At 43.4% G+C, this 12,027-nt stretch overlaps 1 protein-coding gene and 1 long non-coding RNA gene across 2 annotated transcripts in view; one reads left to right on the top strand and one right to left on the bottom strand.

The window, feature by feature from the left end:
* Nucleotides 1–12,027, top strand: part of LOC146355298 (uncharacterized) — a 54,251-nt gene that overhangs the window by 21,614 nt on the left and 20,610 nt on the right. The window lies entirely within an intron of this gene.
* Nucleotides 5,877–12,027, bottom strand: part of LOC146355297 (uncharacterized) — a 31,741-nt gene continuing 25,590 nt past the window's right edge. Inside the window, exon 3 of the long non-coding RNA XR_014787141.1 lies at nt 5,877–6,751. This is a non-coding gene — a long non-coding RNA (uncharacterized LOC146355297). The remainder of the gene's footprint in view (nt 6,752–12,027) is intronic.

Raw genomic sequence — 12,027 nt, 5'->3', positions numbered from 1 at the left:
CAGAAACAAAATTCAAAGTGATCTGGATAGACTGGAGCGCTGGGCAGAAAACAACAGAATGGCATTTAATAGGGACAAATGCCAAGTTCTGCACCTAGGAAAATAAAACCAAATGCACAGTTACAAGATGGGGGATACTTGGCTCAACAACACTACAAGAGAGAAGAATCTTGGAATTGTTGTCTATCACAAGCTGAACATGAGCCAACAATGTGATGTGGCTGCAAAAAAGGCAATTGCTCTTTTGGGCTGCATTAATAGAAGCATAGCTTCTAAATCCCGGGAAGTACTAGTTCCCCTCTACTCAGCACTGGTTAGGCCTCATCTGGAGTACTGTGTCCAGTTCTGGGCACTGCACTTTAAGAAGGATGCAGACAAGCTGGAGTGGGTTCAGAGAAGGGCAACAAGGATGATCAGGGGACTGGAAACAAAGCCCTATGAAGAGAGACTGAAAGAACTGGGCATGTTTAGCCTTGAGAAGAGAAGACCGAGGAGAGATATGATAGCGCTCATCAAGTACTTGAAAGGTTGTCCCAGAGATCTCGTCGCCAGGATCTCTTCTCTATCATCCCAGAATGCAGGACCCGGAATAATGGGCTCAAGTTACAGGAAGCCAGATTCCGGCTGAACATCAGGAAAAATGTCCTGTTAGAGCAATACGACAATGGAACCAATTCGCTAAGGAGGTAGTGGGTTCTCCCATACAGGAGGCATTCAAGATGAGGCTGGACAGCCATCTGTCAGGGATGCTCTGACTTGGATTCCTGCATTGAGCAGGGGGTTGGACTCGATGGACTTGTTGGCCCCTTCCAACCCTACTATTCTATGATTCTGTGATCCCATGGAGCTGATTGATGGGAGACTCAGGACAGATAAATGGAAGTACTTCTTCATATAGCTCACAAACTATAGAATTTGCTACCCCAAGACATAGTGATGGCCACCAATTTGGATGGCTTTAAAAGGGGGTTAGAAAAATTCCTGGGGAAGGCTATCAATGGCTCCTAGTCCTGATGGCTGTGTGCTACCTCCAGTATGAGATGCAGTATGCCTATGTATACAAGTTGCTGGGGAACATGGGCAGGGAGGGTGCTGTCGCACTCATGTCATGCTTGTGGGTTCCCGGTCAACAGCTGTTTGGCTGCTGTGTGAACAGAATGCTGGACTAGATGGACCCTTGGTTTGATCCAGCATGGCTCTTCTTATGCTGTTACATTCTTCCCCACTGTAAGTATTCATTGGGGCCAGGTTAATATTCTTCCTCCTCCCTATGGTTACCTACTGACTTGCCCACTTGATCATCAAATTGAACTTACCTGCCCAGCTACAGCCACAACAAATCATGCTTTGAAACGCTGTGGAAAGCAGTATATAAATCTGATAATAAATATGTCTCCCCTCTTGTCTTTCTCCTCTGCTTAGACAAAGTTTGCAGCATTTCATATACTAACTCTCAAAGCATTTCCTGATTGGCTGCTGGGAGATTATTTCTTCTTCTTCTTCCTCCCCCTCCTCCAATTAATGGCATAATAAGGCCAAAAGAAAAAAGAGCCTATGTCAGGAACATGTCCTGATTGGTTGATGGGAGATTTGCTAGCTTCCCACAGGTAGAGAAGGGTGTGTATAAGGAAAAGGATGTGAGTTAAATATGTAGTATACAGCTGATTCTAACTTTGTTTTTACTTTAACTGTGCAGATCACTGTGCATGTGCAACAGACCTTTAAGCCTTCCTACCTAGCCACCCCCCCCCCCATTGTCTTCTCTCACATGGGGGCTAAAGAAAGAAAACCACCACTGGTGATAGTAGTTTTGATCTGGATTGGGGCCCTGCACCCTTCACTAAAGTTTTAAAAAAATCAGCTGATGCTACATATTTAACTTAGCATGTAGTTTAGCCCTCATCAGTGTCTTGTATTTTGATTTGAAAGGTTTCATGCAGAACTGAGCTCATGATAGATGAAAGTGAAAGGAGGGGGGATTTTCAAGCAAATTCTCCTAATTTGAATTTGCTTTCAAATAGTACACACCAAAGCATTGCAAGCTCCCTTGCCTGTCTACTTTCTTCTAGGCTATTAGTCCACAGCCTCTCTTGGCCTTCAGCACCACTTTCTCCAGCACCAGACGCTCCTTTCTTCAACTCCATGCCTCCAACCATCCATCATTTTTGCATGTACACACTTGGCCTTGTGGTCCTTGACCTTGTGAGCAAAAGGGATGGTGCAAATAGCCACAAACAATATGATCCCCGAAGTACACACTAGGACACAGGCCAGAACCAGCTCCAAGAGTCCTCTGCGGGAGCCAAAACCCTTGCATGAGAGCTGGGAAATCCTCAGTCCCTGGAACATTCATAGCTTCCCATAGACTAGGCTTCCCAACCTGGTGCCCTCTAGATGTTTTGCACTACAACTCCCATTAGCACCAGCCAGCATGGTCAGAGGTTAGGGATGATGGGAGTTGTCCAAAACATCTGGAGGACACTAGGTTGGGGAAGGCTGTCATGGGGATATCTGGAAGGCTAGCACACAGTTTGTGTTTTCTGTGTTTGACATTTCAAATGTAGGTGTGGGCCATAAAGTTGGAACATGTTAACATCAATTTTACACCAGTTGCACTAGCTGCCAGTGCATTTCTAGGCCTACTTCAAAGTATTGGTATTAACCTTTGAAGGCCTCAGTGGTTTGGGACCAAGTCATCTAAAGAACTGCCTTCACCCATATAATTCTGCTCATACTTTTAAGAACAGCTTCAGTGGTCCTGCTCATATGCCTGCCAGTAAGATCAATTAGCTTAGTGGGCACAAGAGACAGGGCTTTCTTGGTGGTGACCTCCTGACCCCTACAGGACAGGCCTTCAACTGGCCTTAAAATGTAACTCTTCTAGGCTGCCTTTCCTTGAGAGTGTCTTTGTGCAGCTGGCTTTATGCAATTCTGACCTGTTTAATGACTGACATTTTTATGGTAATATTTAAAACTTATGATACCAGAATGCTGTCTCAAGTGTCTAATGTGTCTTTCTTTTATGTACACTGCTTTGTGAGGGCATGACCCTGAAAGGCAGACTACAAATGCTTTGGATACTGACTGCTGACAGGAATAAATAAGGGTAGATAAGCCAATTCTGATATTACATTATTGCAGTGCTCTCTATATGGCTGCTCCAGAAGGCAAGTAGAAGCTGCAGCTCTCCACTTAACTGAGTCAGAGAGTGCATATGGTCATCAAGACTCTAGATCCATTTCAATCTGGTTTCAGGGCCATGTGGCAAGTCTAAGCCCACAGTGTGGTCATGTCATTCTCTGAGACAAGAGTTGGAAACCCAAGTAGACTTATCAGTTTTATACAATAACTTTATAAGGATATCTGTCTGTCTGTCTGTCTGTCTGTCTGTCTGTCTGTCTGTCTGTCTATCTATCTATCTATCTATCTATCTATCTATCTATCTATCTATCTATCATCTATCTAATTTTCTTAATTGCCCATCTGGCAGTCACCCGGCCACTCTGGGCGATGTACAATAGTACAACAGTTTAAAACAATAAAATTCCACATTTAAAACATCGTATTTCTAAAAATACCCTAGTCCACCCCGAATGCTTGCCTGAACCACATTTTTAATGCATGGCAGAAGCTGATTAAAGAGGGGGCATGGTGGAGTTCCCTAGGAAAGGAGTTCCACACAGTGGGAGCCACCACAGAGAAGGCCCTCTCCCTTGTCCTCATCAGCCTAGCAGTCCTGGCTGATGGGACAGAGAAAAGTCCTGAGGCTGATCTTGTTGAGCGGCCTGTCTGGTGTGGCTGGAGGCGCTCCTTGAGATAGGCTGGGCCAGAACCGTATAGGATTTTAAAGGTCAAAACCAACACCTTGAATTTGGCCCAGAAAACAACTGGTGACTAGAGAAACTCCTTCAGAACTGGAGTGATGTGATCACGCCGGCAGCTGCCTTTAATCAGGCAAGCTGCAGCTTCTGAACCGTCTTCAAAGGTAACCCCACATAGAGCGCATTATAGTAGTCTAGAAGAGAGGAGATGCTTCCTGAAACTTCCCTTCAATACATGGTGCCCACCAACTTAGGAATCCCTGTATCCCCTCAATACAATTTACTGACTCAGTTCGCATGTCACAACAACTTTAAACCCTGGGATGTTGTTAACGCAGCAGTTGGTGCTGGTGCATGCTGCCTGCTCGTTCCTGCTGAGCAGGAGCAGCTAAACAACCCAGGGACGCTTTGTGATGTTTGCTGTGACATGCGAGCAAGGAACTCTGGCTTGCCTCTCCCGCAACAAACCAGAGTTGGAACTCGGGATTGTTTGAGAGACAGACAAGCCAGAGTTCCTGACTTGCAGGACATGATTAGCCACTCCTGTTTGCAACAGGAGCAATCAGGTAGTGTGCACCAGAATGGGTGTGCTTAGACACACATATGGATTTCTTGCATCTGTACAGATTTGCCATTAATTTCAGTGGAGGGACCCAATTCATCCTCACATCCCATTGTGCATTTGAATCATGAGTTTCTATTTAAATCAATAGAAATCCACATAAGAAAGAGACCCCTGTATACACCCAAGGACATACAGATAGTAGCAGATCCAACAAAGTGCTTCAGCCAATTATGCTCTTCAGATACACTTTGTTTAAAAAAAAGCAAAGTTAAGCATTTTAATGTTTCCCATTTGAACATTCAGTGTATGATTTTTACAATATAGTTTATGTTCATCATTTCAGAAAACACAAACATTAATATGATTTACCACTGGTTACTGAGCTGACACTGGATCATTCAGCTCTCCATTCAAAACCCATCACTTCCAAGAAGCCTTTGCTTTAGCTTGTGGCCTCCGGATATTTTGGCCTAAAACTCCCATCAGCCCTAGCCAGCATAGTTAATGGTGAGGGATGATGGGAGCTGTAGACCAAAACATCTGGAGGGCCACAAGTTGCCCATGCCTGCCTTAGTGGCTTAAACCTTCAACTATCATTCCTAATCAAAAGAAAGTCAAATTGCTAGTATGAGTTTATCTTGATAGGCATGAGTAGATCCTCTTCCTTATGGTTTTGCGTCAAACTGGATAGATGGTTAGTGACAACAAGAGGTCTGAATGGTCTTTAATGCCTGCCCTGAGCCTTTGCAATATATTATCTATCACAGTTTGCTGGAGGGACAGAGAAATGGCAGAGGAGCTTTTGCCATCTGAAATTTGCAGAGACAGGGTAGAAGTTGGATTAAAGATGAAGTATCTTGGGGAGATCAGTTTCTCTTTGGAAATATGATGCAGGATTAGCTGCTGTACTGTCAGGTTAGAGGTCCTAACTATCTACCTCTTCCTAGTCTCCTAATTTCCTTACACTACACTACTAGGGTGTTAAAGGGGCCGCAGTGGCTTAGTGGTTAAGACGCTGAACTGCAGATTGGAAGGTCGGCAGGTCAGCAGTTCGAGACCCAAGTGCTGCGTGACGGAGTGAGCTCCCGTCTTCAGTCCCAGCTTCTGCCAACCTAGCAGTTCGAAAGCAAGAAATTGCAAGCAGATAAATAGGTACCGCCTCGGCGGGAAAGGTAACAGCGTTCCGTGCGCCTCGGTGTTCAGTCATGCCGGCCACATGACCACGGAAGCGTCTTCGGACAGCGCTGGCTCTTCGGCTTAGAAATGGAGATGAGCACCACACCCTAGAGTCGGACACGACTGGTTGGGGACACCTTTACCTTTTACTAGGGTGTTAGGTGATTATGAGCTTCGCTTCTCACAGACATTCCCCTTCTTTGGAGAAGGGTTTATTCTATGAGATCTCTCTATTACTGTTCTCAGGTTTTCTATTTCTAAGGTTAATTCCCAACCTAGTCTTGGTGAGAAATAAAGACAAGCAAGACCCAAAGTGAATATTATCACAGTTTACTAATCTGGTATTTCAGAAACAGTAGTCCAAATAGTCCAAGCAAATATAGTAATACAAGCAAAAATAGAAATTAGTAAATACTTAAACCACATAATGTATTAATTCAAAGCCATGAGCAGTTTGAAACACACCAAATGAGATATACTCACTGTTCCAATGATCCTTTAAGTAGTCATCAAAGGTATATAGTTGCATGCATGCTCCTCTCTTTAACAGAGGGTTTATATAGGCTACGTTGTAAAGCGTCTACCAATAAAATCCTAGTACACAGATTCCTACTTTACAGATTCTAATTTCATGGATTCCTAGTTTATACATTCTGAATCATCAGACGGTAATCCTACTTTTAGCATTTCAGCACCATTTAGATAGATAGACAGACAGACAGACAGACAGTCAAATCTAACAGCATATTACTACTTCCTGACAGTACTGTATTGAAGGGAGTCTATTTGCTTCTTCTGTGCTCTGCTTGCACATCTGTAAATAGATACTACACAAGCAGCGTGTTGGACTACAACATGAGAGATGTAGACTAACAAATCTGCAGGCCAAATGTCTAGAACTGCAGAATATTGAAGAATATAAACACAGAAAACAAGGAAGTCATAAGTCAGTCAGTCATTGGAGAAACATTTTGCTTGCAGTTCAAGTCTACTAGATAAAGGAAAGGTATCGCTTTGTCTAAAGGTTGGTGGTTCTTTGGATGTTGCATGTTAGATCAGAATCGCTTCCTTCTTACGTATCTGCTTAAATTAATTATTGCACATTTCAGAAAGTAGTTCATTGACTTTAAGAACCCCACAACTCATTCCAGCTGGTAGGGGGAAAGTAACCTGTAAAGTAACCACAAACCTGTAAAAAGAAAAGAGAAAAAAATGTAATGAGCTTCATTTTTCAAATGAGGACAGAATTCAGATGTTTTAGACTTGATGTATTATTTCCTGTGGTTTCTTTCTGTAATTTCTTAGAAAGGAAATAAAGCATATCTTCATTTTAGGGGTAGGGGAACTTCAGTCTTGTGTGGTCTTTTATTTTTGCTTGAATTCCTGTGGTTTACTTATTTGGTTTGACTTTACCAATCAAGACTAGAGAGCACATCTTCGGGATCTCTCACCAGCTAATTCAGTGCCTAGAGGTGCCTCGTTCAATCAGACCAAAGCCCCTCTAGGCCCTACTGACAAGAATCCCAGCAACTACAAAGCACCAGATGGTCCTGCAGAAATTGGCCAGTGGTTCAGTAGTTGAGCATGGATCACCCTTTGCTCACCACTGGTTTATTTGATGTCATACTACTATCCTGTTAGGGAATTGCATAATAAACTCTGAAGGGGCATTCAAAGGGTTATGTGTTGGTATTCCATTGCCTTTCACAGCTACTATGTCCATTAAAAAATGAAAACTAGAATTATGTGGGCTTAGGGGTGTCAGGAAACAACTTGCACCTACCCTAGCAACAGCCTTTATCCTTAGGCAGGCACGACTCATACACGGAGGTTCGTACTTTTGTCCTAACATTGTGTCATTTGTGCTGGATAATATGAAGTGAAGTATCTGTGTTTATTCATCTGGAAAACCTAAAATAAATCAAATGTTGTCAGGCCTTCATAAGGATAACCTAGGGTCTGACTAAATGATACACAGCAGATGTTTGGACAATCCCACCAGCATGGTTGTTTAACTGAAAAGGAGCTGAGGGAGGCTGAGCATTTTAGCTTGGGTGAGGGGCTATTTGTCTGCTCAAAATTACCCTTCCCAAGCTGCTTCTGTTGCAGGGACTCTGTATCTTTCCCCCCTATTGGTGGGAAAGCAGTTTGAGGAGTGGTGTGAGTTGAAAAAAAGAAGTCAAAATGAGTTAAGGGTCCCTCATTCCTGCTGCAGATTCTAATGTGGGGTTGGGGGTAGGGATTGTTCACACATTTTCCGTATATTGTCTAGTTTGGCCTTAAAGCAAACTGTAGTCTGCATGGGATGGATATCAAAAAACTAGAAACTAGAAGCTACAGGGCTGCCTGGTTGACTCAACTGCCCCTTGCACAATTAATCAATTAGGCTGATATACCCTTATCTGGCCAGAGACAGCCTAGCTACAGTAATCCATGCTCTGATAACTTCTCGTCTGGATTACTGCACTGCATTATATGTGGGGCTGCCTTTGAAAACGGATTGGAAACTTCAGCTGGTCCAAAACAGGGCAGCAAGATTGTTAACAGGGACTGGCCAATGAGATCACATTACACCAGTACTTTTCCAGCTGCACTGGCTATCAGTCCATGTCCACACCCAATTCAAAGTCCTGGTATTAACATTCAAAGCCCTAAACGGCTTGGGGCCAGGTTATCTGAAGGATCACTTCCTCCCATAGGTGCCTGCCCAGATCCTAAGATCATCTTCAGGGACCCTTCTCCATGAGCCCCTGCCAAAGGAAGTGAGGCAGGTGGCTACCAGGAAGAGGGCCTTTTCTGCTATGACACCGAGGCTGTAGAATGAGTTCCCTAGAGAGGTTTTCCTGGCGCCTACGTTGTACTCCTTCTGGAGCCAGGTGAAGACCTTTTTATTCTTCAAGTATTTTAGCTTCCTAGTCTTTTAGCTCTGGTGTTTTAAATTTGTATTTTAAATCTTTGCATTGCTGCTAGGTTTTATTCTGGTTGCACGGTTATATTGTGGTTTTAAGCTTTCATATTTTATATTGTTTTATGCTGCACTTTGTGGTTTTAATTTTTATGAACCGCCCAGAGAGCTTTGGCTATTGGGTGGTATAGAAATTATATAAATAAAAAAATAAAATCAATACAACTTTTTCTGTCACAGATGCTCATGTTGCAGTAGTTGGATGCAGGGGGGTCAGTACTTCAAACGTCTCCTGTACATCATCTGGTTTGGCCCATCATTTTCTTTCTAAAGGCTTAGTGACATTTGATTTATTTAAGTGGGATGAAGTCCACCATATAAGTATGATACTTCCTTCCATGTAGCAAATTTCCATTGCCTTATTTTAATGTCTAGCACAGAGGGTCAAATGAATCCTCTAACCACATACAGAAGTTTAAGTTGTTGTTGTCTGTGACACCTTCAAGACTCTGCAATACTGGCAAGAAAATTCCCCTTTGTTAAGGAAGATTCATTTGATGAACTGGGCTGGACAATGCAGCAGGGGAGTGGCTAACTACCATATGGAAGGATCAATCATTTGGCTAAAGGAACAAGTAACCTGGCACTCAGTCTGGATGCAAATATAAGGTAGGATGATAGAAGAGCACTGGGAGAACTAGAACTATCTCTGGCAACTGCCTGCGCTTCCTTAGGGAGGCTCAGCTGACCTGGAAACCCTCATATACATAGTGAATTCACACATGTGTTCATACATGATAAGTGCAGCATCTGCCCATGAACTTGTAGAATAGGCAGCCATCACTAAGTAAACCCCAATCAGTTTCTGTAATCATTTCTTTCTCCAAGTGCAACACTTTTTAAAAACAGCAGTTGACATTCGTCTGAAGCCTGAATCACATCAAAAGTAGGGATCTTGTCAAAAGTCGATCTTATGGGCTTCCAGGTGCTAGCTGCGGTGTGAATGTTTCTGGAGTGGAACAGTATGCAATGTTAAAACACGATCTGCTCCACAAGTCTTGGCAGAGAAAACCTGAATTGCTCCAGTTGCTATCAGAACACACTGAAATAGAAGGAGTGGTTGTGTTGTTCTTTAATTGTGTGACATCTGGTGTTGTGTGAGATGGGCTTTGTCTTTTCATTCATAACATTCTGGTAATAATTGTCATAGCACCAGCCATATTGATTAGAGGAACTCCTCATGGGAATGCATCATTTAGTAAATTTCACCTCCAGGGCCTGCCAAAGACATTTTGCTGCCTGAGACAGAGCAGCAAGCCCCCCCCCCCCCAATCAATCAACTGCTTAGCAGGCACCTAAAGCAGAAAATCATACCTCTACCCTAACCTGGCAGTAAAACAAAAATCCTCCATGAATGTATCTTTTGTTTTGTTTTTTAAGCCATCAAAGTTAGTGGGCATCATAATATATTGTAGCACTGAATTTCAAAATTTAATTAAGGCTGCAATCCTATAAACACTAACCTGGGAATAAATCTTATTGAAACGCAATGGAGCTTACTTCTGAGTAGACATGTAAAAAAATTACACTTTTCTTATTGTGTGAAGAAATATTTCATTTTCTTTGTACCTTCAGCATTACATCCCAGTTTGAAGTCATGCCATGAGTAGAAAAATACCCATAAAACAGCTGTAGACATGGGGATGGTTAAAAAGATCCCAGGAGCTATGTAAAACATATGCTTCTGATTCACATTAGACCAGACATGGACACACGCTACAAACTTAGGTGTCCGAAGCCATTTTATTGCTGCTTTGCCTTTCTGAAAAGGAGTAAGGAAATGTGATGTCTGAATGACACTTCAGCCATCCATGCACTATTGTTTAAAAAAATATTTTTATTGTATTAATTTATTTAAAATATTTCTCAGCTGCCTTTTATGTAATGTGTAATATAATGTGAGAAATGGCACTTTTGAAAGTGGCCTCTCAGGACCATTTCCTGATGCTAAATACCAGTGGTAGAAATTCCCAAACCTAGCAATACAGCAGATTAACTTGACCTCAGTCTGCCTCCTCACATCTGTGGGCTTAATTAAGGAGACAAACCAGGGCTAAGTTCACAGTCCCAGAATACAGATGGCTAAATTTAAAGTCACCTGGCTGCTGGTGAGAGTCTCAGCCCCCACCCAGACCTATTAGAATGAGGGGCTGTCATGTTGTGCATGGCCTGTCAAGTTAAATGATGCCCAAGTAGCATCCCCACCCTAAAGGTAAAGGTGTCCCCAACCAGTCGTGTCCGACTCTAGGGTGCGGTGCTCATCCCCGTTTCTAAGCCGAAGAGCCAGCGCTGTCCGAAGACGCTTCCGTGGTCACGTGGCCGGCATGACTGAACACCGAGGTGCACGGAACGCTGTTACCTTTCCCGCCAAGGCGGTACCTATTTATCTACTTGCAATTTCTTGCTTTCGAACTGCTAGGTTGGCAGAAGCTGGGACCGAAGACGGGAGCTCACTCCGTCATGCAGTACTTGGGTCTCGAACTGCTGACCTGCCGACCTTCCAGTCTGCAGTTCAGCGTCTTAACCACTAAGCCACCGCGGCCCCATCCCCACCCTGTCAGGAACAAATAAATACAGTAAGATGCACCAAAAGCAGATGCTTCACTCTTCCAAGCATCACATGGCAGGTTGCCTGGAAGCACCAACCAGCTGCCTCAGGCATGCAAGGAGCTCCCTTGCCTGCTTTGACTAAAAGGCAGGCATGTGCTCACTCCTTTGCTCACTCTCCTGCCAGTGCCAGTGCTGCTATGCATCTATGTGAGCTTCAACACCCCTGAGCAGTGCAGCCCAATGCTTATCTTCAATACTCTTGGGCAGAAGGACACAGTGAGGGGACTGCTGCTTGTGAACTAGTGGGAAAGCCTCGGCTGAGCTGAATGCTCAAAAACCCGAAAGGCAAGACACTGGTGATGACAGATTAGATGTACACTCAGGCAGATTCTCTAGCCTTAAGACAACAGCAGCCTCCTGTTTTGCCTGCCTTAAGACAACAGGGCTTCAGTTTTGTCTGCTTCAGTGCTCCTTTACCTTTTCTCTCAACTCAGTGGGCTCCTCATGGGTAAGATGTTTGTCTACGGGCAGCATTTTTCAGTCCATGGCTGCTTATAGTATCCAGCTTATTTTCTGTCTTGTGTACTTACTGTCCATTGATTTGTTTGTAACATATGAACTAACTGAGTCCATTATGGAGTTCATATCATGCCTATTACCAACCAGCTAATTCCATAAAGGAATTATGGTGTATATTGTTTATTCTTGTGTATAATACAACTTTCTCCTGTTTTCAAAGACTTGTGTGTACGTCCACCGATGTGGTGGTGGTGGGGAGAACTCTAGGCAGCAAGATGAGTGAGTGGAAAACTAAAATAAAAAGGAACAACAACAAAATAAAAAGGAACAACTTTTGCCTGTTGGATATGTGTAGGCTTGCTTGGTCAATGTCCTTGTATGTTGCAGCTGTCAAGGGAGCACTGAAGTGGAGTAGGTAACATGCAAAGAAA

This window comes from Heloderma suspectum, chromosome 2, assembly GCF_057233095.1.
Source record: "Heloderma suspectum isolate Gila_16-S chromosome 2, 16-S_ref, whole genome shotgun sequence".
NCBI classification, from domain to species: domain Eukaryota; kingdom Metazoa; phylum Chordata; class Lepidosauria; order Squamata; family Helodermatidae; genus Heloderma; species Heloderma suspectum.
Note: the sequence above shows the minus strand (reverse complement) of the source record. Positions and strands in the feature narration are given on the sequence as shown.